This window comes from Pelophylax lessonae (assembly GCF_965119305.1).
Source record: "Pelophylax lessonae genome assembly, chromosome: 5".
NCBI lineage: Eukaryota > Metazoa > Chordata > Amphibia > Anura > Ranidae > Pelophylax > Pelophylax lessonae.
The window spans coordinates 363,482,606-363,507,129 of record NC_138772.1 but is presented as its reverse complement, the minus strand read 5'-3'; positions in this window follow the sequence as shown (position 1 = coordinate 363,507,129).

The following is a 24,524-nucleotide window of genomic DNA, read 5'->3' as shown; positions in this document are numbered from 1 at the left end:
AAAATGTCCTCCAAGTCCATATTCACCAGAATATATGGTGAGAGCTTACTTCTGCTCCAGCATCCTCTGTAACATGTGTAGCGTTGAGTTCCATAGTGTTGGAACAGCCTGTATCAAGTTGTTTTTGGGTAGGCCAAGGTCTTCCTGAATGCACCTCATTCGCTGTTTGGCAAGAACAGAATGGTGGAAATGGCCGGCGAACTTCTTTAACATGGTTAGAAGAAGGTGAGGTAAGGTGGCGCTGCCTAATTAGTGTAATGAATAAAGTGTGATGCTCACAAGAATAAATAAAAATAAAAATATAAAGTGCTATAGTCTTGACTGGCATATAATTGGTTAATCCAAAGTTCTAAAGTGCATATGTGAGAGAGCGAAAAAAACTTTTTTTTTATACGGAGTGATCCCCTAGTTTGGGTGTTTCTAAGTGTTGAAAGTAAAAAAAAAAATAAATAAATGCTATATTGAACCCGTGAGAAAATGTTGAAAAACACAATAAATAAATGTGGGTAATATGTACCCTAAATACAAGAATATAATCAGTGCAAAGTACAGCAATAATAAAATATATATTGGAATCTGTGCCAATCAAGGTGATCCGTGCTAAATAATGCAATAAATAAATATATATCACAATTTGTGCCAATGCAAACAAGTAATAAATAAATGTATAAAAAATGTATAAAAATATATAAATAAATATTGTTCATGCAAAAAACATATGGTGATCCGATAAATAAACTAGCAGTCTTTTAGTTGCTAGGTGAGTAAGTGATATAAAAACGTGGTATACTCTAGGCAGTGACAAAGCAGTTGTAAAAATGCTGGTGGGGTGATCCCAGTGATCCAAAACTTGTTTAAGTGATGGGTGAGACACACAGGTGCACCCCTCCAATTGATCCCACACTCACCGGAGGTATATACCCCTACAGGGGTGACAAGCCTTAGTGTAGTATCCTCTTTAGCCAAGGTTGTGTGGGACTCCTGGGGGGGAAGGAACCCCTTCACCCAGATATTAGGATCTCCTCTTATTACTCAGTCAGACGGTGATATGGAAAGAAGAAGCGCTAATATAGTGATGTACCATTTAAATTCGCTTTATTAGATAAATTAAAAGACAGGTACTCACATAAAAACAATGCTCGTAGGCATCCGAAGCAGTAGGGGCCGCCAATCCCTCGTTGGTGGCTACTTCCGGGACGCTATGCGTGTCAGCGACCGGATCTGCGTTGCAGTGGGGCGGAAATGACGTTATCGCGCACGGCATGGTAATAATGTCCAGCAAAGCTTTCTGGTTTGACAGACCATCATTTACCACCGTGAAACGACAAACAAACACAAGGGCGCACCGGCCTAGTGCATTATCCTTAAAGCAGGTTTATTAAAAGAATAGATTAAAAATAGTCACAAACGAGTTCTTGATAAAAGGCACATCAAGCCTGAGGCTCTGAAGAAGAGGCGCTGCCTCAAAACGCGTAAGCCTGTACAGCTTCGGGGGACGATTGAATCCCGATCTCGATGCTGAGGATTTTATGCTTTGTTTGATGTGCCTTTTATCAAGAACTGGTTTGTGAGTATTTTTAATCTATTCTTTTAATAAACCTGCTTAAAGGATAATGCACTAGGCCTGTGCGCCCTTGTGTTTGTTTGTCGTTTCACAGTGTTTCCAGACCACCCTGGTCTAGTGAGGGGCTGCAAAGCTGAAGCATTAGAAGGTTTTCAGAATGATTTGTTCTCATCTACAAGTTGAGCTGGATAGAGGATTGCACCACTCTGTGCGCAGGGAATAGGTGCAGAGCATCGACAGTGTACCTACTTGCATCATTTACCACCAATTGGAGGGTGTGTGCCACGCAACTGAGGTCTGACACTTCAGCAAGTCTCATACCTTTAACCATGTTCGCTCCACTGTCTCGCAGCACAAGCATCACTCGGTCTTTGGTGATTCCCTATTCTTCTAGCATACCTAGAAACATTTCTCTAATGTACTCCTCAGTGTGGGATCCTTGCATCACTTTTGTATTCAACACCAAATGCCTTCTTGTCCATCCGCTGTCAATGAAGTGGCATGTAAGACTCATTAGTGATTCTGTTTGTCCTGACCAGCATTCAGTCGTAAATGAGAGTGAGTTGCCAGCATTCTCTGGTTGCAGCATAGTCTTTACTTTGTCAATGACCTTTTGGTGAATCTTTCCCAGCATTTCAGTTTGATAAAATTTGTCACTCTTCAGTGTGTACCTTGGCTCAACTATGGACATCAACCGCTTAAATACAGAGTCAGACACTATTGTAAATGGCTGGTTATCAGTGACCATCATCTCTGTGATTACTCTGTCCAGCAGTTGCGATCTGCTATCAGATTTTAGCCACCTGTTTTTTTTCTGAAATATATCTGTTATGGTTGCCTGGGAAAGTGATGTTTCACCTTGTGATTCATTTTGTTTTTTCTGTCCTGCACTATACAAGTCAACATGATGAACTCTTAGATGGGCCCAAAGATTAGACGTATTTTTGTTTTTTTACAGTTATTGATCCCATGCTTACATTGTTTTTGCAAGTGTTGCACAATGCTGCTGATTTTCCTGGAGTTGGAGAGGAGAAATAGTTCCAGAACACACTTTTATTTTTTCTATCTCCATCCATCTCCATTGAAACAAGAAAGACAGTAATATAGGCTTAAACAAAATGGCTGGCTGGCACCCCGTGGTGGCTGGCTGACACCCTGTTGTGGGTGGCTGTCTGGCTGGCTGGCACCCTGTGGTGGGTGGCTGGCTGGCTGGCCCCCTGTGATTGGCACTGGGTGGCTGGCTGGCACCCTGTGGTGGGTGGGTGGCTGGCAGGCTGGCAGCCTGTGGTGGGTGGGTGGCTGGCTGGCACCCTGTGGTGGGTGGGTGGCTGGCTGGCACCCTGTGGTGGGTGGCTGGCTGGCACCCTGTGGTGGGTGGCTGGCTGGCACCCTGTGGTGGGTGACTGGCTGGCTGGCACCCTATGGTGGGTGGCGTGGCTAGCTGGCACCCTGTGGTGGGTGTCTAGCTGGCACCCTTTGATGGCTGGCTGGCACCCTTTGAGGGATGGCTGGCTGGCACCCTTTCATGGTTGGCTGGCTGGCTGGCACTGGGTGGGTGGGTGGCACCCCTGGCTGGCTGGCGCCCTTTTGGTGGCTGGCTGGCAGTGGTACCCTGTGGTGGCTGGCTGGCACCATTTGATTCGATGGCTGCCTGGCTGGCACCGGGTGGGTGGCTGGCTGGCACCCTGGCTAGCTGGCACCCTGTGGTGGCTGGCTGGCACCGTTTGATGGCTGGCACCCTTTCGTGGCTGGCTTGCTGACACCGGGTGGGTGGCTGGCTGGCACCCTGGCTGGCTGGCACCTTTTGGTGGCTGGCTGGCAGTGGCACCCTGTGGTGGCTGGCTGGCACCATTTGATGGCTGGCTGGAATCCTTTCATGGCTGGCTGGCTGTCACCGGGTGGGTGGGTGTCTGGCTGTCAACCTTTGGTGGCTGACTGGTAGCCTTTGGTGGCTGGCTGGCAACCAGTGTGGTGGCTGGCACGTAAAGGCCCAGGGCCTGTGGCTGGCTAGCTGGTACAGTCAGGAGTCAGGACTCAGGCAGGGCCTGTGGCTGGCTGGCTGGTACACAGTGGGTGTGTGGGACTGGGTGGCTGGTTGGCACCGGGCAGCTGTGGGTGGTGGGTGGCCGTGGCGGCTGTGTTACAGAACATGTGTCTGTGACTGGTCACTTTGATTTTAAAGAAATACTAGATCACTCACTGACACTGTAGATCACTCACTGTCCCGGCCGACAGTGCAGCATGCAGACTCCAGTGTGGCTGCAGTGGGTACACACTGTAACAAGGCTAAGGGAGGTGGCCTAAGAGCTGCACAGCGCGCGGAGGCGTGTGGCGCAACATACGCGATGACGTCACAAAAATATCAGCAATATCGGTAAATCTAAAGACCTATTCCGATATATCGGGGGAAGTGCATATTGGCCCTCGATATATCGGTGTTGCTGATAATCGGTTTATCTCTAGTTGTATGTATTCAAGATGATGCCCATCCCAGTACCAGCCTCCTTTTTTCAGTCATTACAATCTTTGGTTGGCAAGTACATATGGAAAAACAAGAAGCCCAGATGCTCTCGTACTAATCTCATGAAACATAGATCAACGGGAGGCACTGGCCACACAGAGCTCAGGGACTACTATTATGCTTCTATCCTAGCACAATTACATGTCTAGTTTTCACCTGATAGTTCCTGTATATGGAAGGACATATATTCCTTATAAATCCCTGGGCGTGACTTGTTCATATGGCTGATGAATAAGATCCAAGTCAAGCTACCAATTAAGCTTATTTCTCCCACACTGATCACATCTGTCCTCGCTTACAGATATTTTCTTCAAAAAGCCCTGCTGGGCCCTACCCCAATTCAGCCACCACTACCCCTATCGTTACTTCATATCCTCATACCTGGTATCTCCCTTCACACCTGGATAGAAAAAGGAACCGGATAAGTATCAAATCCTTTCTCCTATAATGTACATATACCTTTCTCTTCAAATCATCTATGCCCTATCACCCTCAGAAAACATCACTACATACAGGTAACATATTGCCTTATGGGCGCCAGTTCATAACCAGGCATGGCAATATTTCACAGGTAACAAAAATCACACGAAAAGCATCACTTCATTTTACAACCTCCTACAGAACAAACCTCTCTTTACTAAACCACCCTCTTTGATCACATGGGAAAGGGAAAATCCTTCACTGACTCTCAATGGCTAGCAGCTCTCCACACCACATTTATAGCCACTCACTCAACCAAACTCTGGAAAGGAACCCACAAGATCAGTCTCAGATGGTACATAACTCCATTTATACTGAAAAAAAATATTCTATCCACCTCACAATTATGTTGGAGTGATTGTGGAGCATTCCACACTCTGTGGTAATGCTCCAAACTTAATTAAACTTAATTTATACTAAATTTTGGGCCTCCATATCCCAAATCATTGTCACTGTTACTAACCTGCATCTAGTTCTCACCCAAGAAATTGCCCTACACAGCATTGGAGCTGATACCCTTTCTTACTACTTTGCACATTGCACTGTCACTCACATCTTGCTATTCAGCCAGAATGGTATTAATGCCATACTGGAAGTCCAGCGAACCCCCTTCTCACAGCGAGGTGATTGAATTAGATCATGCCCACATCTCCTATGAACGCATTCTAGCTTCTTGCGAAGGACACCTGCAAAAGGCGGACAATACTTCGTCTTACTGGGTCCAATGGTACACTAGAACATATAAATACTTACTTTATGTGCTTTCTTGCTTCTCCCTGACACTTTGGTAAATAGCTAAGCCAGGCTGATAATGATGCTGATGAATACTTTGTATCCATGTGCTACATTGCGGCGGACAGATCGGTACCCTAACTGACACTTTTTACACTTTTGGGGGTACCAGTGACATTACTACAGTAATCAGTGCTAAAAATATGCACTGTTACTGTAAAAATGACACTAGCAGGGAAGGGGTTTATACTGTTGGTGATCAAGGGGTTAAATGTGTCCCCAGGGGAGTGATTCTAACTGTGGGGGAGGGGGGGGGGGTTGGACTTGTGAAATGATTAAAGAGACATGCAATCCTATATAGCAGGATCACATAGTCTCTGTGATCGTTGCAGGGAGAAGGACGGACAGCTGTGTTTACATCAGCCGACCGTCCTTCTCCCTCAATGGGGAGAGATCGCTGGTGTCAGGCAGCAATCGGAGCCACCTGACACACGTGCCAGCTTCCCCGTGAACGAGTGGGGTGGGAGCGTGCCGCATTCGGCCCCTAGCGGCCTTCAGGCAAGCGCCATACATGTACTGCGATTTGCCTGTAGGAGAAAATCTGCGGCGGCTGGTGGGGAACCGGTTAAAGGTAATATTATTTCGTATTAAAATAATAAACATTTTAAACTCACCTGCTCTGTGCAATGGGATTACATGGAGAAGACCCAACCCCCTCTTCTGGGGTCCCCTGCTGGCAATTTTGGCCGCTCCGCTTCTGTGTCTGCCCTCATAACAAGCACTTGCTCTGGAGGCAGACTGGCAGGCTCATTCCCGAAGCAGGCTGTATGCATCTGTAGCACCCTCCTAGGTAGGTGCTAGAGAGTGAGTATAGTTTTTGGCTCTGTCTGCCTATCAGAGGAGCAGCAGGTAAATTCTATATTGCACTCTGCTTAACATGGAGCAGGATCTGTGAGTCTGTGAGTTAGGTCTGCTCAGTGTGCCCAGTGTGTGATTCATAAGGTCTGAGGGAGTATCCCCACTGTGCCCAATGGGGAGGCACATTGGACAGTGGAGGAAACCTGGCCAATGGGGACACAGACTTTTGATAGAGCCCCAGGGATTGGCACAGACTGCTGTCTTGATTAGTGTTGAGCGAACACGGACTGTATTATTCGTGTTCGTACCGAATAATTGGATTTTTGTTACCCAAACACGGACACGGACACTTTACTGTATGTTCGGGTAAAAAATCCGTGTTCGGTCGTTTTATTTCCGGGTTTTGCATGTTTTGGCGCTCTTTTCATGGCGGGCTTTCAACAGCCAATCAACAATCGTTTAACTGGTGTGCCTTAAGCTATCCCAGCCATGCCTCCAAATGTATGAGTAGCTGTGATTGGCCGTCTGAAGCATGTGACCAAGTCTTTATAAGTTCGAGGCAGCCGCAGCAGCGTCATTCTGCTGCTTAGCTCAGGGACAGAGCACACATACGTGCTGGCTGCTGATTAGGGAAAGACAGGCAGGGAAAACAAATTGGTGTCCGGATAGAATTTAGGGTCAGGTCGGAGTGTTTAGGCAGGGCGAGTTGTAGGCATTTTAGGGATAGAGTCTGCTGAATTATAGGGTCAGTGTGTTCTACAAACTACAATCGATATTGCTGTGTGGGGTGGGGTCTGCACTTAATCCTGATTTACGATCTCTTCTCAATCCTGTTAGGGAGAGGCTGCTGCTGAATTATAGGGTCAGTGTGTTCTACAAACTACAATCGATATTGCTGTGTGGGGTGGGGTCTGCACTTAGTCCCGATCTACGATCTCTTCTCAATCCTGTTAGGGAGAGGCTGCTGCTGAATTTTAGAGAAAGTGTGTTCTACAAACTACAATCGATATTGCTGTGTGGTGTGGGATAGGAGATAGGCAGGTGTCAGTGATCCACATCCATTTTTCAGTGTGTGGGCTGCAGTGAACACAATCTTTTTGGGGTGCAGTGAACACAATCCTTTTGGGGTGCAGTGAACAAAATCTTTGTGGGGTACAGTGAACACAATCTTTGTGGGGTGCAGTGAACAAAATCTTTGGGGGGTACAGTGAACACAATCTTTGTGGGGTACAGTGAACACAATCTTTGTGGGGTGCAGTGAAGACAATCCTTTTGGGGTGCAGTGAACACAATCTTTGTGGGGTACAGTGAACAAAGTATTTGTGGGGTACAGTGAACACAATCTTTGTGGGGTACAGTGAACACAATCTTTGTGGGTTGCAGTGAACAAAATCTTTGGGGGGTACAGTGAACACAATCTTTGTGGGGTACAGTGAACACAATCTTTGTGGGGTGCAGTGAAGACAATCCTTTTGGGGTGCAGTGAACACAATCTTTATGGGGTGCAGTGAACAAAATCTTTGTGGGGTACAGTGAACACAATCTTTGTGGGGTACAGTGAACACAATCTTTGTGGGTTGCAGTGAACAAAATCTTTGGGGGGTACAGTGAACACAATCTTTGTGGGGTACAGTGAACACAATCTTTGTGGGGTGCAGTGAAGACAATCCTTTTGGGGTGCAGTGAACACAATCTTTGTGGGGTACAGTGAACACAATCTTTGTGGGGTGCAGTGAACAAAATCTTTGTGGGGTACAGTGAACACAATCTTTGTGGGGTACAGTGAACACAATCTTTGTGGGGTGCAGTGAACACAATCTTTGTGGGGTACAGTGAACAAAATCTTTGTGGGGTACAGTGAAGACAATCCTTTTGGGGTGCAGTGAACACAATCTTTGTGGGGTACAGTGAACACAATCTTTGTGGGGTGCAGTGAAGACAATCCTTGTGGGGTGCAGTGAAGACAATCCTTTTGGGGTGCAGTGAACACAATCTTTGTGGGGTGCAGTGAAGACAATCTTTGTGGGGTGCAGTGAACAAAATCTTTGGGGGGTACAGTGAACACAATCTTTGTGGGGTACAGTGAACACAATCTTTGTGGGGTGCAGTGAAGACAATCCTTTTGGGGTGCAGTGAACACAATCTTTGTGGGGTGCAGTGAACAAAATCTTTGTGGGGTACAGTGAACACAATCTTTGTGGGGTACAGTGAACACAATCTTTGTGGGTTGCAGTGAACTAAATCTTTGGGGGGTACAGTGAACACAATCTTTGTGGGGTACAGTGAACACAATCTTTGTGGGGTGCAGTGAAGACAATCCTTTTGGGGTGCAGTGAACACAATCTTTGTGGGGTACAGTGAACACAATCTTTGTGGGGTGCATTGAACAAAATCTTTGTGGGGTACAGTGAACACAATCTTTGTGGGGTACAGTGAACAAAATCTTTGTGGGGTACAGTGAACACAATCTTTGTGGGGTGCAGTGAAGACAATCCTTGTGGGGTGCAGTGAACAAAATCTTTGTGGGGTACAGTGAACACAATCTTTGTGGGGTGCAGTGAACAAAATCTTTGGGGGTACAGTGAACACAATCTTTGTGGATTACAGTGAACACAATCTTTGTGGGGTGCAGTGAAGACAATCCTTTTGGGGTGCAGTGAACACAATCTTTGTGGGGTACAGTGAACACAATCTTTGTGGGGTGCAGTGAACAAAATCTTTGGGGGGTACAGCGAACACAATCTTTGTGGGGTATAGTGAACACAATCTTTGTGGGGTGCAGTGAAGACAATCCTTTTGGGGTGCAGTGAACACAATCTTTGTGGGGTACAGTGAACACAATCTTTGTGGGGTGCAGTGAAGACAATCCTTGTGGGGTGCAGTGAAGACAATCCTTGTGGGGTGCAGTGAACAAAATCTTTGGGGGGTACAGTGAACACAATCTTTGTGGGGTACAGTGAACACAATCTTTGTGGGGTGCAGTGAAGACAATCCTTTTGGGGTGCAGTGAACACAATCTTTGTGGGGTACAGTGAACACAATCTTTGTGGGGTGCAGTGAAGACAATCCTTTTGGGGTGCAGTGAACACAATCTTTGTGGGGTACAGTGAACACAATCTCATACTTCTGAAGATTTGAGGGTGCTGCCTGTTTCATCCTCCTCCTCCTCATCCATCCTTTTAGGGGTACAAACAATAGTAATTGGGGCCTAGTGTGCTTCTGTACGTGTAAAAACATACACTTTTTTTGATCATATTTCCTATTCCGCTATTCAATAAAAACCTTTGGGGATCAATTAAATTGCGGGATAGTCTGTGTCGGTAAGTGTGAGATCCACCTTTCCAAGTTTTTGGGGTTCATCTCATACTTCTGAAGCTTTGAGGGTGCTGCCTGTTCCATACTCCTCCTCCTCCTCATCCATCCTTTTAGGTGTACAAACAATAGTAATTGGGGCCTAGTGTGCTTCTGTACGTGTGAGATACATACACTTTTTTTGATCATATTTCCTATTCCGCTATTCAATAAAAACCTTTGGGGATCAATTAAATTGCGGAATAGTCTGTGTCGGTACGTGTGAGATCCACCTTTCCAAGTTTTTGGGGTTCATCTCATACTTCTGAAGCTTTGAGGGTGCTGCCTGTTCCATACTCCTCCTCATCCATCCTTTTAGGTGTACAAACAATAGTAATTGGGGCCTAGTGTGCTTCTGTACGTGTGAGATACATACACTTTTTTTGATCATATTTCCTATTCCGCTATTCAATAAAAACCTTTGGGGATCAATTAAATTGCGGGATAGTCTGTGTCGGTACATGTGAGATCCACCTTTCCAAGTTTTTGGGGTTCATCTCATACTTCTGAAGCTTTGAGGGTGCTGCCTGTTCCATACTCCTCCTCATCCATCCTTTTAGGTGTACAAACAATAGTAATTGGGGCCTAGTGTGCTTCTGTACGTGTGAGATACATACACTTTTTTTGATCATATTTCCTATTCCGCTATTCAATAAAAACCTTTGGGGATCAATTAAATTGCGGGATAGTCTGTGTCGGTACGTGTGAGATCCACCTTTCCAAATTTTTGGGGTTCATCTCATACTTCTGAAGCTTTGAGGGTGCTGCCTGTTCCATACTCCTCCTCCTCCTCATCCATCCTTTTAGGTGTACAAACAATAGTAATTGGGGCCTAGTGTGCTTCTGTACGTGTGAGATACATACACTTTTTTTGATCATATTTCCTATTCCGCTATTCAATAAAAACCTTTGGGGATCAATTAAATTGCGGAATAGTCTGTGTCGGTACGTGTGAGATCCACCTTTCCAAGTTTTTGGGGTTCATCTCATACTTCTGAAGCTTTGAGGGTGCTGCCTGTTCCATACTCCTCCTCCTCCTCATCCATCCTTTTAGGTGTACAAACAATAGTAATTGGGGCCTAGTGTGCTTCTGTACGTGTGAGATACATACACTTTTTTTGATCATATTTCCTATTCCGCTATTCAATAAAAACCTTTGGGGATCAATTAAATTGCGGAATAGTCTGTGTCGGTACGTGTGAGATCCACCTTTCCAAGTTTTTGGGGTTCATCTCATACTTCTGAAGATTTGAGGGTGCTGCCTGTTCCATACTCCTCTTCCTCATCCTCCCTTTAGGGTAGGAAAAAATTTAATCGGGCCTAGTCTGTGTTTGTACGTGTGAGATACACAGTTTTTTATCCTATTCCGCTATTCAATACACACCCTTTTGGTGTAAAAAACATTAAATTGCGGCATAGTTTGCATATTTGACTGTGAGATACACCCGTGCGATACTGTTGTTCTTTTGTTCTGCTATTCAATAAAGACCTTTCTAGGGCAAGATCTTAAATTTCAGAAATATGAGGAGAGCGTCAAATAGGGGCCGTGGCCTGGGTCGTGGTGCTGCTGCTAGAGCTCCTGTTGCAAGGAGAGGACGTGGTCGATCTGTGCCAGCTACACACACAAGTGAAACACCTTCCTCAAGTGTGAGTAGGCGACAGAACCTGCATCAGTATTTGGTAGGGCATCATACGCCTCTAGAAGTGATGAGGCCAGAACACGTAGAGGCGATAGTAGATTGGTTTGCTGCTGACAGTGCCTCCAGTTCCTTCACATTGTCTCCCACCCAGTCTACTGCAGAAAGGTCAGAGTTGGCACCTGCAGCCAATGTCCAACCGTCTTTCACCTCACCCCCTTGCAAATCAGGCAAGCAGTCTGAGCCCCAAGCCATACAGCAGTCTCTTATTCTTTTTGAGGACTCTGTCAGCAGGGTTTCCCAGGGCCATCCACCTAGCCCTGCCCCAGAAGTGGAAGAGATTGAGTGCAGCGATGCCCAACCACTTATTTCTCAAGATGAGTACATGGAAGGACCATCACAGCACGTCTCCGATGATGACGAAAGGCAGGTGCCAACTGCTGCGGCGTTCAGCATTGTGGAGACCGACAGGGAGGGCAGGGGTGAAGACTGGGTGGAAGATGATGTGGAGGACGATGATGTCCTCGACCCCACATGGAATGAAGGTCATGCAGGTGACCTGAGTAGTTTGGAGGAAGAGGCGGTGGTCGCACAGAGCCACCAGCACAGCAGAAGAGGGAGCAGGGTGCAGAAGCGGAGCGGCCATGCCCTAGACACTACGCCCGCTACTGCCCAACGCAGCAGGGGAACGAGCGCACCAAAGTCAGCTCAAAAGAGTTCTCTAGCGTGGAAGTTCTTTAGAAAATGTGCTGATGACAGGACACGAGTGGTTTGCACCCTGTGCAATCAGAGCCTGAAGCGAGGCATAAACCTTCTCAACCTGAGCACAACCTGCATGATCAGGCATCTAAGTGCAAAGCACGAGCTGCAGTGGAGTACACACCTTCAAAACCAAGAAACGTCTCTGGCTCATCCTGCTTCCTCTTCTGCTGCAGTCTCGGCCGCTCCAGCCACCTCTGTAGTCATACCGGCACCTGCCACCCCGCAAACAGACGATCTGTCAGCAACACCACCACCTGGGTCACCAACAACCTCCACAATGTCCCGTGGAAGTGTTCAGCTTTCCATCTCCCAAACACTTGAGAGGAAGAGGAAGTACCCCCCTACCCACCCGCGATCCCTGGCCCTGAATGCCAGCATTTCACAATTATTGGCCTTTGAAATGCTGTCATTCCGTCTGGTGGAGACGCCCAGTTTTAAAAAGCTTATGTCGGTGGCTGTCCCACAGTACGTCGTGCCCAGCCGCCACTACTTTTCCAGGCAAGCCATCCCTTCCCTGCACAACCAAGTGGGGGAAAAAATCAGGTGTGCACTGCGCAACGCCATCTGTGCCAAGGTCCACCTAACTACCGATACGTGGACCAGTAAGCACGGTCAGGGGCGTTATATCTCCCTAACGGTACACTGGGTAAATGCAGTGGCAGATAGGCCTGAGGCGGATAGCAATTTGGCGCATGTCCTTCCACCACCGAGGATTGCAGGGCGCTTCAGTTTGCCTCCTGTTCCTAACTCATCCTACTCCGCTACCTCATCCTCTACCGCCTCCTCATCCGGACAGCGTAATACCTTCACCACCAACTTCAGCATGGCCAGGGCTAAACGACAGCAGGCAGTTTTACAACTTGCCTGTTTGGGGGACAAACCACACACCGCGCAGGAGTTGTGGAGGAGCATGGAACAGCAGACAAATGAGTGGTTGCTGCCAGCGAGCCTCAAGCCCGGCCTGGTGGTGTGCGATAACGGGCGAAATCTCATAGCAGCTCTGGGCCTAGCCGGTTTGACGCACATCCCTTGCCTGGCGCATGTGCTGAATTTGGTGGTCCAGAGGTTCCTTAAAAACTACCCCGATATGTCAGAGCTGCTGCAGAAAGTGCGGGCCGTCTGTGCGCACTTTCGGCGTTCTCACCCTGCTGCTGCTCGCCTGGCAGCGCTGCAGCGTAACTTCGGCCTTCCCGCTCACCGCCTCATATGTGATGTGCCCACAAGGTGGAACTCCACCTTGCACATGCTGCAAAGACTGTGCGAGCAGCAGCAGGCCATAGTGGAGTTTCAGCTGCAGCACGCACGCGTGAGTCGCTCTGCGGAACAGCACCACTTCACCACCAATAACTGGGCCTCCATGCGAGACCTGTGTGCCTTGTTGCGCTGTTTTGAGTACTCCACCAACATGGCCAGTGGCAATGACGCCGTTCTCAGCTTAACTTTCCCACTTCTATGCCTCCTTGAAAAAACAATTCGGGCGATGATGGAAGATGATGTGGCACAGGATGAGGAGGAGGAGGAGGAGGAGGATGAAGAGGTAACATTTCAAAGGCTTTCAGGGCAGTCATTCGCAAGGGGCTCCGAGGGTGGGTTCCTGCACACACAAATGCCAGGGACACAATTGTCCAGCAGGGGCACAGTTCTGGAGGATGAGGAGGAGGAGGAGCTGGAGGAGGAGCTGGAGGAGGAGATGGAACCATGTTCACAGCAGGGTGGCACCCAGGCCAGCTCATGGCCATCACTGGTGCGTGGCTGGGGGGATACAGAGGACACGGACGATACACCTCCCACAGAGGACAGCCTTTCGTCGCCTCTGGGCAGCCTGGCACACATGAGCGATTACATGCTGCAGTGTCTCCACAAGAGTTGCCCACATTCTAACTTGTGCTGATTACTGGGTGGCCACGCTGCTGGATCCCCGTTACAAGGACAACGTACCGTCCTTAATTCACTCACTGGAGCGCGATCGCAAGATGCGCGAGTACAAGCGCACGCTGGTAGATGCGATGCTGCTGGCATTCCCATCTGACAGCGGGGCCACAGTGGAAGCACAAGGCAGAGGAGGAGGAGGAGGAGGAGAAGGAGGAGGTCGCCAACGCAACCAGGGCACCGCCAGCACCTCAGAAGGCAGGGTTAGCATGGCCGAAATGTGGAAAAGCTTTGTCAGCACGCCACAACAAACAGCAGCACCAGCAGCTCAGATGGAACGTCTTAGCAGGAGGCAGCATTTTACCAACATGGTGGAGCAGTATGTGTGCACACGCCTACATGTAGTGAATGAGGGGTCTGCCCCTTCAACTTCTGGGTCTCCAAATTGGGCACATGGCCTGAGCTTGCCCTTTACGCCTTGGAGGTGCTGGCGTGCCCTGCAGCCAGTGTATTATCTGAACGGGTATTTAGCAAGGCTGGGGGCGTTATAACAGACAAGCGCAGCCGCCTGTCCAGAGACAATGTGGACAAGCTCACGTTCATTAAAATGAACCAGGCATGGATCCCACGGGACTTTTCCGTACCTTGTGCAGAATAGCAATGGATACCGACCTTACCCACCCATTGTTCCATTTTTGCTCTTTCTCACTCTTTTGGGGTGTACCCTCATTTAAAATTTGTGAAAAGAAGCAGTGTTGGCTACCTCGTCCTCCTCCTCAGGGCCAGATTAACGTAGGGGCTATTGGAGCTGCAGCTCCAGGCCCCTACCTTTTATATAGGCCCCGGGTTGGCCATATTCACTGTGACCGCTCTTCTGTCACTTGTAAACACAGAAGTCTGGCTTCTATGCTCGCTTCCCCAGGCAGCACCCTCAGAACCTCCCCACACAGCGCGAAGGCCTGACAAGGAGGGACAGTTGCCGATGCATGGATGTGTTTATGGGCTTCAGAGACAGCATCCCATGTTGAATTAGGCATGCATGGCTGCACCCTTCCTCCTCTGGGTGCATGCCAAGGCACGGCCCTTAAGGCCCTTCAAAATCCTCAGCACCAAGACCATGATGCTCTTAATCCGGCCCTGGTCCTCCTCCACCGCCGCTTCCACCTACACCGCCCATAGGTGTGCGCAGCCTATTGCATTAGGGTGTGCACCCCAAAGTTGAAATACATATGCATGTGTTTGCCTACATGTACATGGCCCCGATACATTACTCTCTCTGCTGGCAAAGAGAAATAGAGCAGAGCAGGTCCGAGGGAGATCTTTCCCATCTCCTCACTGGCAAACAGAGCGATAATGCTATGTGCCCTAGGTGATTAGGGTGTGCCCAGGTACACCCGGCACACCCTGTGCGCACGCCTATGACACCGCCACATCCACCACCACCTCAACCTCCCTCCTACTCCATATGGGCCTCGTCCTTCAGAGATGAAGAACATTGTTTTATTTTTCTGTTTTTTTTTGTTGTTTTAAGTTATTTCCCTATCCACATTTGTTTGCAGAGCACTTGCCATGCTCTTAACTACGTTTTGCTGCCATTTGCAGCACTCTAGCCCTTTCCATTGGTGTTTTAGAGCCATTTTAGTGCCTTAAAGTTCGGGTCCCCATTGACTTCAATGGGGTTCGGTGTCCGGGAAAAGTTCGGTAAAAGTCCGGGACACGGACCCGGACTTTTTTTTAAAGTTCGGTCGAACCCGTCGAACACGGACATCTAGGTGTCCGCTCAACCCTAGTCTTGATGCATTATGGGGTGGGGTATAAAAAGCCAGGGGTACAGGTGCACAAGGTCTTTGGCGGGAAGCAGAGTCCCAGAAGGAGAGTGGGGGCTGCCTCCTCTTCTGAAGCGGTTGGTGTGTGGCCACAGGCTTGGTGAGCCAGAGGTGTGGAGCTGAGCCCAGAGGTCCAGGAAAGCTGACTGGAGGAGTTCAACATACACAATAAGTTATATGAAACATAAAACCATCATTTTTTGTATGTATTTATAAAAAAAATATATATAAATTGTAAGCTCTTTGAAGGAAAGGATTGATGTGAGTGTACAGGTAATGTGTACAGTATATGTGCATCAGCACTATATAAGTACCTGTAATAATGTTAAATAAGTTTAGCCAAAGCTTTTTTTGGCTATACTTCTCTTGTGGGTCTTGTGAGTGCACTTACTTGTGCTCTCCTGTGACACAGAATCAGCCAATGTCACAGAGCTGTTCTAGGATTTGGAAGGTTCCCAACCATATCGTCAGGATCCGCTCAGAGCCATGATTGACAGCTGGATATGGCTCTCAACACTTTGAGAGCCGAAGCCAATTGCTTCCACCCTCTCTCCAGCCCGGCTCTCCAGTGAGGACTGGAGGAGCAGAATAGAGTGCTGTGACTGACAGACACCGCTATCTGCTCAGAGCTGACAGAGAACTGAGAGATTAGTGGTCATGGGTTCACTCAGTTCCTGGGCTTAAAACTAAGAGGGGACTGCTGCAGTATCTGACCAATGCTGCAACATGGAGGTAAGCAGTATTCCGGGTGGAACAATACTCTTCATAAAGCTCAGACATCTAGGGTCTGGTGATCACTTTGCTATTGACATGTGTAGTGCCGTCATTGCATCATAAATAGAGCTCTCTAAGGCCCACAAAAAGAAAGTAGTATATGCCTATGAGTCTGGCAATGGATTTAGAATGATTGCCAAATTGTTTGAAAGCATTCCACTGTAAAGAAAATATATAAGTTGTGTAGATTCCAGGAAACTGCTATTTGACCAGGACAGACCAGTCCAGTAAATGCTAGCTGAGAGCTGACTGTTTGATGCTAAAATAAATCTCCAAAAACTCCAACATTCCATTATGGGGTGTTCAGGTAACTCATGCAACAGTTGGGGTCAATGTGCATGCACCTAAAATCAGAAAGAGATTTTACCAATCCAAACCTGCATGAGAGGTATGTTAAGATAAATAATTTTTTGTTGTCCAAAAAGAACATCAGAGCAAGATTACCATTTGCCATTGAACATAAAGGCAACAACCAGGCCTACCCAGAACAATAAAATAAAGACTGGTCAATCAAAGGTAGAGTTGTTTGGTCACAGTAACTACAGATATGTTTGCCTGAAACCAAAGAGATTATTTCTGGGGAACCTCATAATAACTGTGAATCATGATGGTGGGAATGTTTTGATTTGTGGTTATTTGCTGTTTCAGGGCTGTGGCAGTTTGCAGTTATTAAGTCAACTATACATTCTGCATCATATCAAAGTGTTCTCCCAGTTCCCATGTTTTGGTGCATATTTGAGTTGTTTGGCCTTGTTTCCACATCCTATGCATGAAAACCTAGCCTACGCATTGTGTTCTGGACTGAGTCAAAATTTGAAATATTTGGCTATAGCAGGAGACAGTTTGATCATGAAGGGCTGGAGAACTATACAATAATAAGTGTCTGCAGGCAACAGTGAAGCATGGTGGAGGTTCATTGCAAGTCTGGGGTTGCTTTTCTGCAAATGAAGTTAGAGATTTGGTCAGGATCAATGGTGTCCTCAATGATGAGAAATACAGGCAGATACTTATCCATCATCATCCATAACATCAGGGAGGCATGTGATTGACCTTGAATTAATTATGCAGCAGGACAACAACCCCAAACATGCAGCTTTGTCTTTAGAAATGATCTTCAGTGCAAAGAAGAACAAGGAGTCCTGGAAGTGAAGGTTAGGCCCCCAAAAGAGCCCTGATCTCAACATTATCGAGTCTGTCTAGGATTGCATAAAGAAATAGAAGGATGAGAGGCAGCCTACATCCAGAGAGGATCTGTGGTTAGTTCTCCAATATGTTTTGGAACAACCTACATGCAGAATTCTTCAAAAACTTTGTGCAGCTGTACCTAGAAGAATTGATGCTGTTTTGAAGGCAAAGGGTGGTCATTTGGTTTGGATTTCCATTTTGTTATTTTTTAAAACAAATGATTAACACTTCTATCTATGAAAGCATTCGCAAGTTACAGCATTTTTTTCACAACTGCCTAAAATTTTTGCACAGCGAATATATATATATATATATATATATATATATATAAAGTATCTCACAAAAGTGAGTACACCCCTTACATTTTTGTAATTATTTTATTATATCTTTTCATGTGACAACACTGAAGAAATTACACTTTGCTACAATGTAAAGTAGTGAGTGTACAGCTTGTATAACAAAATTGTGTAAATTGTGTAAATTTACTGTAGCGGGGTTAAACATGCCTAAAGACACTGTTTGATATGTGGGAAGGAACTAGGCTCCCTCTAGTGGTAGCTGCATGGAATTTCCTGGGCTGTGACTTCCTTTTCACAAGATGAAGAAACTACATCTCCCAGGCTGCTTTGCAAGATCCAGGAACTAGGCTCCCTCTAGTGGTAGCTGCATGGAATTTCCCGGGCTGTGACTTCCTTTTCACAAGATGAAGAAACTACATCTCCCAGGCTGCTTTGCAAGATCCAGGAACTAGGCTCCCTCTAGTGGTAGCTGCATGGAATTTCCCGGGCTGTGACTTCCTTTTCACAAGATGAAGAAACTACATCTCCCAGGCTGCTTTGCAAGATCCAGGGTGCACGGCTGCACCGCACGGCACTATGGGGGAGGTTATTTAAAGGAAGAGAGAAGCGCGCGAAGGGGGGGGGGGCCTTTCTGCGCTGGACTCTGAGGAACCAGCGAGCAAGAGTGAAGGACTGACACTGGATATTGGGCCAGAGCCTTTTAGCCTGGAGGGACGACGTGGAACCGTCCCATCTCAAGCACGAGGCACATTCCCGGAGGTCATACTGCTGTTTGCCGAGACCGGAAGTCATCCGCCAGAAGGACCCCGCGCGGCTGGCATATAGCCAAAGGACTGAGACCGCAGTGGAAGCGCGCGAAGGAGAAACTTCTGTTGGTGAGAGGGCACATGCCCAATAACTGACTTTATCTGCTGAAGAGACAGTTTTATCTACAGATAGCGGTAGCGCAGCAGGAGGTGATAAAACCCCGGGGTTTATCACCATACTCTCTCAGGAGACTCATAGACAAACAATAAGGTCTGTAAAGGAGTCGCCAGAGGCTTATCTCTCTCGCAGAAGTTATTGCTCAGTTACGCAGACACCCTGCGGTGACAACTAACAGCTCGTTGTTTTTTCTCTCTTGATCTTTATTCCTAATCTGGATTACAAATGAGCTCTATTCAATAACCTTGCTAGCGAAGATCAACAAGAAAGAAGAGAACTCTGGGGGGAGGGACTCAGATAGGCCCACCTACCTGGTACTGTGTCTAGCCTTAATGCAGGAGGAGTGTGGGGGTATTCTTTTACCTTTTTAAAGCTGTTTTAAATAACCTTTTATGGACTTGTATTGTATTGTATTGTATCTCCCCTATTCAATTTGATACATAGTAAACTAAGTTTGGTTAATTACAATCTTGTGCGTTGTTCCATTGTGTCACCCAGAAGGACTACTATTCAAGAAGGTAACAAGGTATTGTTGCATAGTGAAGTATTGTATTCCAACCTGTGTATCTATTTGATAGTCCAGTCCTATTCTGGGTCAGTTGTGCCTGAGGAGGGATCGAGCCAATTTGATTGGGTTGTTAGGCAGGGTGTAGACCCAATAATATAATCAGCAGCTCCTGCGGGGGTGGTGCTACACGTGGGGGCTCGTCCGGGATTTCTACAGTCCTGCAATACAACCCTCTCAGCCATAGAATTCCCTCCCACGCAGAAATGGATCCTGTCGCTGCTGCTGAGTGGTGCAAGGAAGAGAATGTCATAGTGGAAAATGGCCTGGTGGTTGAAATCAAGGGAGAAGCCTGGACTGAAGAAAAGCTCCTCCCTGTTTTGAGGGCACTATCCACAGACAGGAAATTTTGGGTGATTGACATGAAAACTGACACCACTGTCCCACACACGTATGCACTGTGTGAGTGGAGGAAGGGGGTCCCTGATTATTTCAACGGAAACAGTGTAAAAACTACTGACCAAACAGAACTTTTCCTGATACATCCAGGAGTTCCTATTGCGGGTCCCTCATCCACCACCCCTGGGGTATCCAGCCAAGAAAAAGGTGTCCAAGAAGGGCATCCTGAGTCATCACCTTTGTCGACTTTTAGCTCAGAACTGTGTGCTGTTCTTGGGGAGATTGTGGCAAAATGTAGTAGGGACTCCTCGAGCTATTTGATGACTGGATATAGGAAGCTCCGGACATTCTCTGGGAAACAGCCTGTGCCTTCAGCAGAAGATGGGTTCGAAGAGTGGTTAGATACCGCCACTCAGGCTTTGGAGGAATGGGAGGTACCAGAACAGCACAAGAAGCAGAGAATCACAGAGAGTTTAAGGGGACCTGCATTAGAGGCTGTACGTAATCTAAAGCTTAGCAAGAAGAACTGCACTGCACAGGATTATTTGGACATTCTGCAAGATGTGTTTGGTCGGACGGAGAACGCGGCTGAACTTCTCTACCAGTTGGACCACTGTTATCAAGAAGAGGGGGAGAAGTTGTCCGAATTCATTAAACGTCTGGATAGGATTATCCACCAGATTCTGTTAAAGAAAGGAATAGACCACCGGAAAATAGATGAGACTCGTGCACGACAGGTTCTGAAAGGGGCTCAACCTTTAGATCCCATTGCCATACTGTTACGAACTCGTCGAGATGGCGGCATTCTAGAATACCCCGATCTGATTCGAATGGTCAGAGAGGAAGAGGTTATGTTGGACAACAAGAAGAAAAGTCGGCAGTTTGACTCAACTGCCCGGGTTGGAGTGATAAGTGTGGAAGAGGGTGACTCTCAAGTTGAACTCCTAAAGACCCAAGTGTCTCAGTTGATAGAAATGGTGTCCATCCTGACTGGTCAGGTATCCACTCTACCCAAGGGGAGTATATCGGAGAGGCCAGATGAACCTGTTAGTCTCAGCACAGATCCAGAGCCACGGCCTGCAAGATTGTTGACTTGTTTCAACTGCGGGGGAGTTGGGCATGTTAGAAGGGTATGTCCCAGCTCAGGAAATGCTGCCGCGAAACCTCGCGAGCCAGCGGGAAACTTCAGAGGACACCGGTGAAGGAGTCAACCGGGTGTCCGCCAGTCTTAAGGGACTCCAGAAGTGGTGCAGGATCAGGGAAACTGAGTCAGGGGGTCAGACCCAAATATAATACCCCCAGTTCTAGACTCCGGGTTACTGAGGGAAGGAAAGTCAATGCACACCGGGTTCAGCGGGGGCCCAGATCAAGGAAGAAAAAGGAGAAGAGGGCCAGGGTACAGAGAACTGAATCAGACAACCAGGCTACATCAAGAGAATTCCCAACTAACTTGGTCGGGCCCTCCCCAGTGGTCTCGGTTCAGGTGGAAGGAATTTACACAAGAGCCCTCCTTGACACAGGGGCCCAGGTGACTCTTTTGTATAGAGACTTCTATGATAAATATCTTACCCATCTACCTTTGCAGAAGTTGGAAGATCTGGAGATATGGGGTATTGGGACCCAAAGTTTTCCCTATGACGGGTATCTGCCAATCAAGTTGACCTTTGATCCATCAGTGGCTGGTGAAGCGGAAACCTTCGACACCTTAGCGGTGGTCTGTCCTCGTCCACCAGGGGCCAACAAAAGCTCTCTCATCGTAGGAACAAACACTGACCTGGTAAGGCGCCTTCTGATACAACTGGTCCAGGGACAAGATGCTCAGGCGCCAAGGATCCATCCCATGCTACGGCAGGCCTACCAACGATTAGTGTTGGAGCAAGAGACCCCCGCAGAAGGAGTTGGACGACTCTGGAAGCTGGATAGAGCAGAAAAGGTCTTACAGCCAGGAGAGGTGGCCTGTTTTAAGGCTTCTGTTAAACTCACATGGCAACAGCCGGGTCCCTTCATTATCTTTGAATCAGGTCAAAAGGAGAGACAGAGAGGGATAGAAGTGATCCCTGAGGTGATCCCTTTGAAGGTGTTACAGGAAAACCGTGGAAGGGTTTTAGTGAGTGTCAGAAACACCTCTATTACACCAGTGAAGGTACCGGCCAGAGTGCTCCTGGGCCAAGTCAACCCGGCTACCCCAGTTGCCCCCATTGATTTCAAAGAAAAGGAACAGGGTGAAGCGGTTATAGAGGAGCTTTGCTCTGGAAACGCTGCCCTCCCGCCGGAATGGGTGAAGAGGGCCAAGGCACAACTTGCTCGATGTAGGGAAATATTCTCTAAGGACGAGTTTGACGTGGGATGTGCCAGGAGCGCCACTCATAAGATCCGCCTGAGTGAGGACAAGCCTTTCAGGGAGAGAGTCCGGCGAGTCCCCTTAGGTGACTTAGAAGATCTACGTCAACAGCTGGCAGAGCTCAAAAAGATCGGGATTATCCGAGAATCCAGGAGCCCGTATGCTTCCCCGATAGTGGTAGTCCGGAAGAAAAATGGATCTTTGAGGCTTTGTATCGACTACCGAACGCTGAACAGAAGAACCATCCCAGACCAGTATACCACTCCTCGAATCGAAGATGCCCTACAGAGTCTGTCAGGGGCGAAGTGGTTCAGTGTGATGGACTTAAAGAGTGGGTATTATCAGATCCCCATGCACCCTGAAGATCGGGAGAAAACAGCCTTCATCACCCCTGTGGGGTTCTTTGAGTTCAATCGCATGCCTCAGGGGTTGTCCGGGGCCCCTGCTACCTTCCAAAGGCTGATGGAGAGGACCGTTGGAGATATGAATTTGATAGAGGTACTGGTATACTTGGATGATGTTATCGTGTTTGGCAGAACTTTAGAAGAACATGAGGAGAGGTTGGAAAAGGTCTTGAAGAGGCTACATGAAGAAGGTCTGAAACTTTCTCCTGAGAAGTGCCAATTCTATCAGTCCTCGGTCCATTACCTGGGCCATATCGTGTCTGAAGAAGGGGTGGCCACTGACCCGGACAAGCTGGATGCTGTTGCTTCCTGGCCGAGACCCACAAATGTGACCGAACTCCGGTCATTCTTGGGCTTTTGCTCCTATTACAGGAGGTTTGTGGAGGGGTTCGCCCAGATTGCCCGACCCCTAAATGAGCTCCTGAAGAATGAAGAAGATGATGTCCCTGAGTTGGTAAAGCCGGCGAAGTCCACCATAGGCCCCCGGAAGGCTAAGGAATCCATCCAGGATCAGTGGACCCCGGAATGCGAAGGGGCCTTTGTCCAGCTGAAGGAAACCCTAACCACTGCCCCTGTGTTGGCCTATGCGGACCCCACAAAACCATATGAACTGCATGTTGATGCCAGCCGAGATGGGCTGGGGGGGGTACTTTATCAGGAGCATGAGGGTCATCTGCGACCTGTTGCCTATGTGAGCAGAAGCCTACTGCCTGCTGAAAGGAATTATCCTACTCACAAACTTGAATTCTTGGCCTTGAAGTGGGCAGTGGTTGACAAATTGAAAGACTACCTGTACGGAGCTGAATTCATTGTCAAGACAGATAATAATCCCCTCACCTATCTGTTGACTACGGCCAAGCTGGATGCAACAGGACATCGATGGTTGGCTGCCCTCTCTAGCTTCAATTTTAGCCTGAAGTATCGGCCAGGAATCGGAAATAGGGATGCAGATGCCCTATCCAGAAGGTTGCATGTTCCACAGGAACCTGCGGAAGAATGGACTCATTTGGCTCCAGAAGGGGTGCGTGCCCTATATCAGGGAACTGAATTTCGATCCCGAGGAGGGTCAAGAGCAGAAGAGATTGGGGTTTCGGCTATCGGAGTACCCAAATGCTACTGCCAGGTGACCCAAGTTGAAGGGGAGGGTTTGCCCCGGCTGTCCAAAAGGGACTTGCGGAAGGAGCAGTTGGAAGACCCTTTGGGAAAACTTCTCTTGGAAGCCCTGGAGATCCAGAGCCCTGAGTTGCTTCTAACTGACTCCCCTCAGGGGGCCCGTCTGTTGCATAGAGAGTGGACCCGGTTACAGATCAGAGAAGGAGTGGCCTACCGGAGAGGTCCATCTGAAGATCTGGAGGAGAAGTGGCAACTGTTCTTACCAGCTAAGTACAGAGAGGGAGTTCTGGCCGCTCTTCATGATAATCATGGCCATCTGGGGCCCGAAAGAACCTTTCAGCTTGTCAGGGACAGGTTCTACTGGCCTTGTATGAGGGCCGAAGTTGAAGGATACTGTCATTCTTGTGTCCGGTGTATACAGAGGAAGACTCTGCCACGTCAAGCAGCCCCAATGGGCCATCTACAAAGTCAGGGACCCATGGAGCTGGTGTGCATTGATTTCCTTTGCTTAGAGCCTGATCTGAGTGGCCAGGGGAATGTCCTTGTGGTAACAGACCATTTTACCAGATATGCTCAAGCATTCCCAACAAGGGATCAGAAGGCCTCAACGGTAGCCAAAGTTCTTGTAGAGAAGTTCTTTGTACATTATGGGTTACCACAACGCCTCCATTCTGATCAGGGAAGGGACTTTGAAAGCAGACTGATCAAGAGACTGTTAGATATGTTAGGCATTCAAAAGACTAGAACCACTCCCTACCATCCACAGGGGGATGCCCAGCCTGAACGATTTAACAGGACTCTTTTGGATATGTTGGGGACTTTGAGCTCAGAGAAGAAACAGCATTGGGGCAAGCACGTAGCTGCCATTGTGCATGCCTACAACAGCACTGTCAGTGATGCTACTGGATATTCCCCTTATCGGCTGATGTTTGGAAGGGAGGCTCGGTTGCCAGTGGATTTGGCCTTTGGCATTTCGCCTG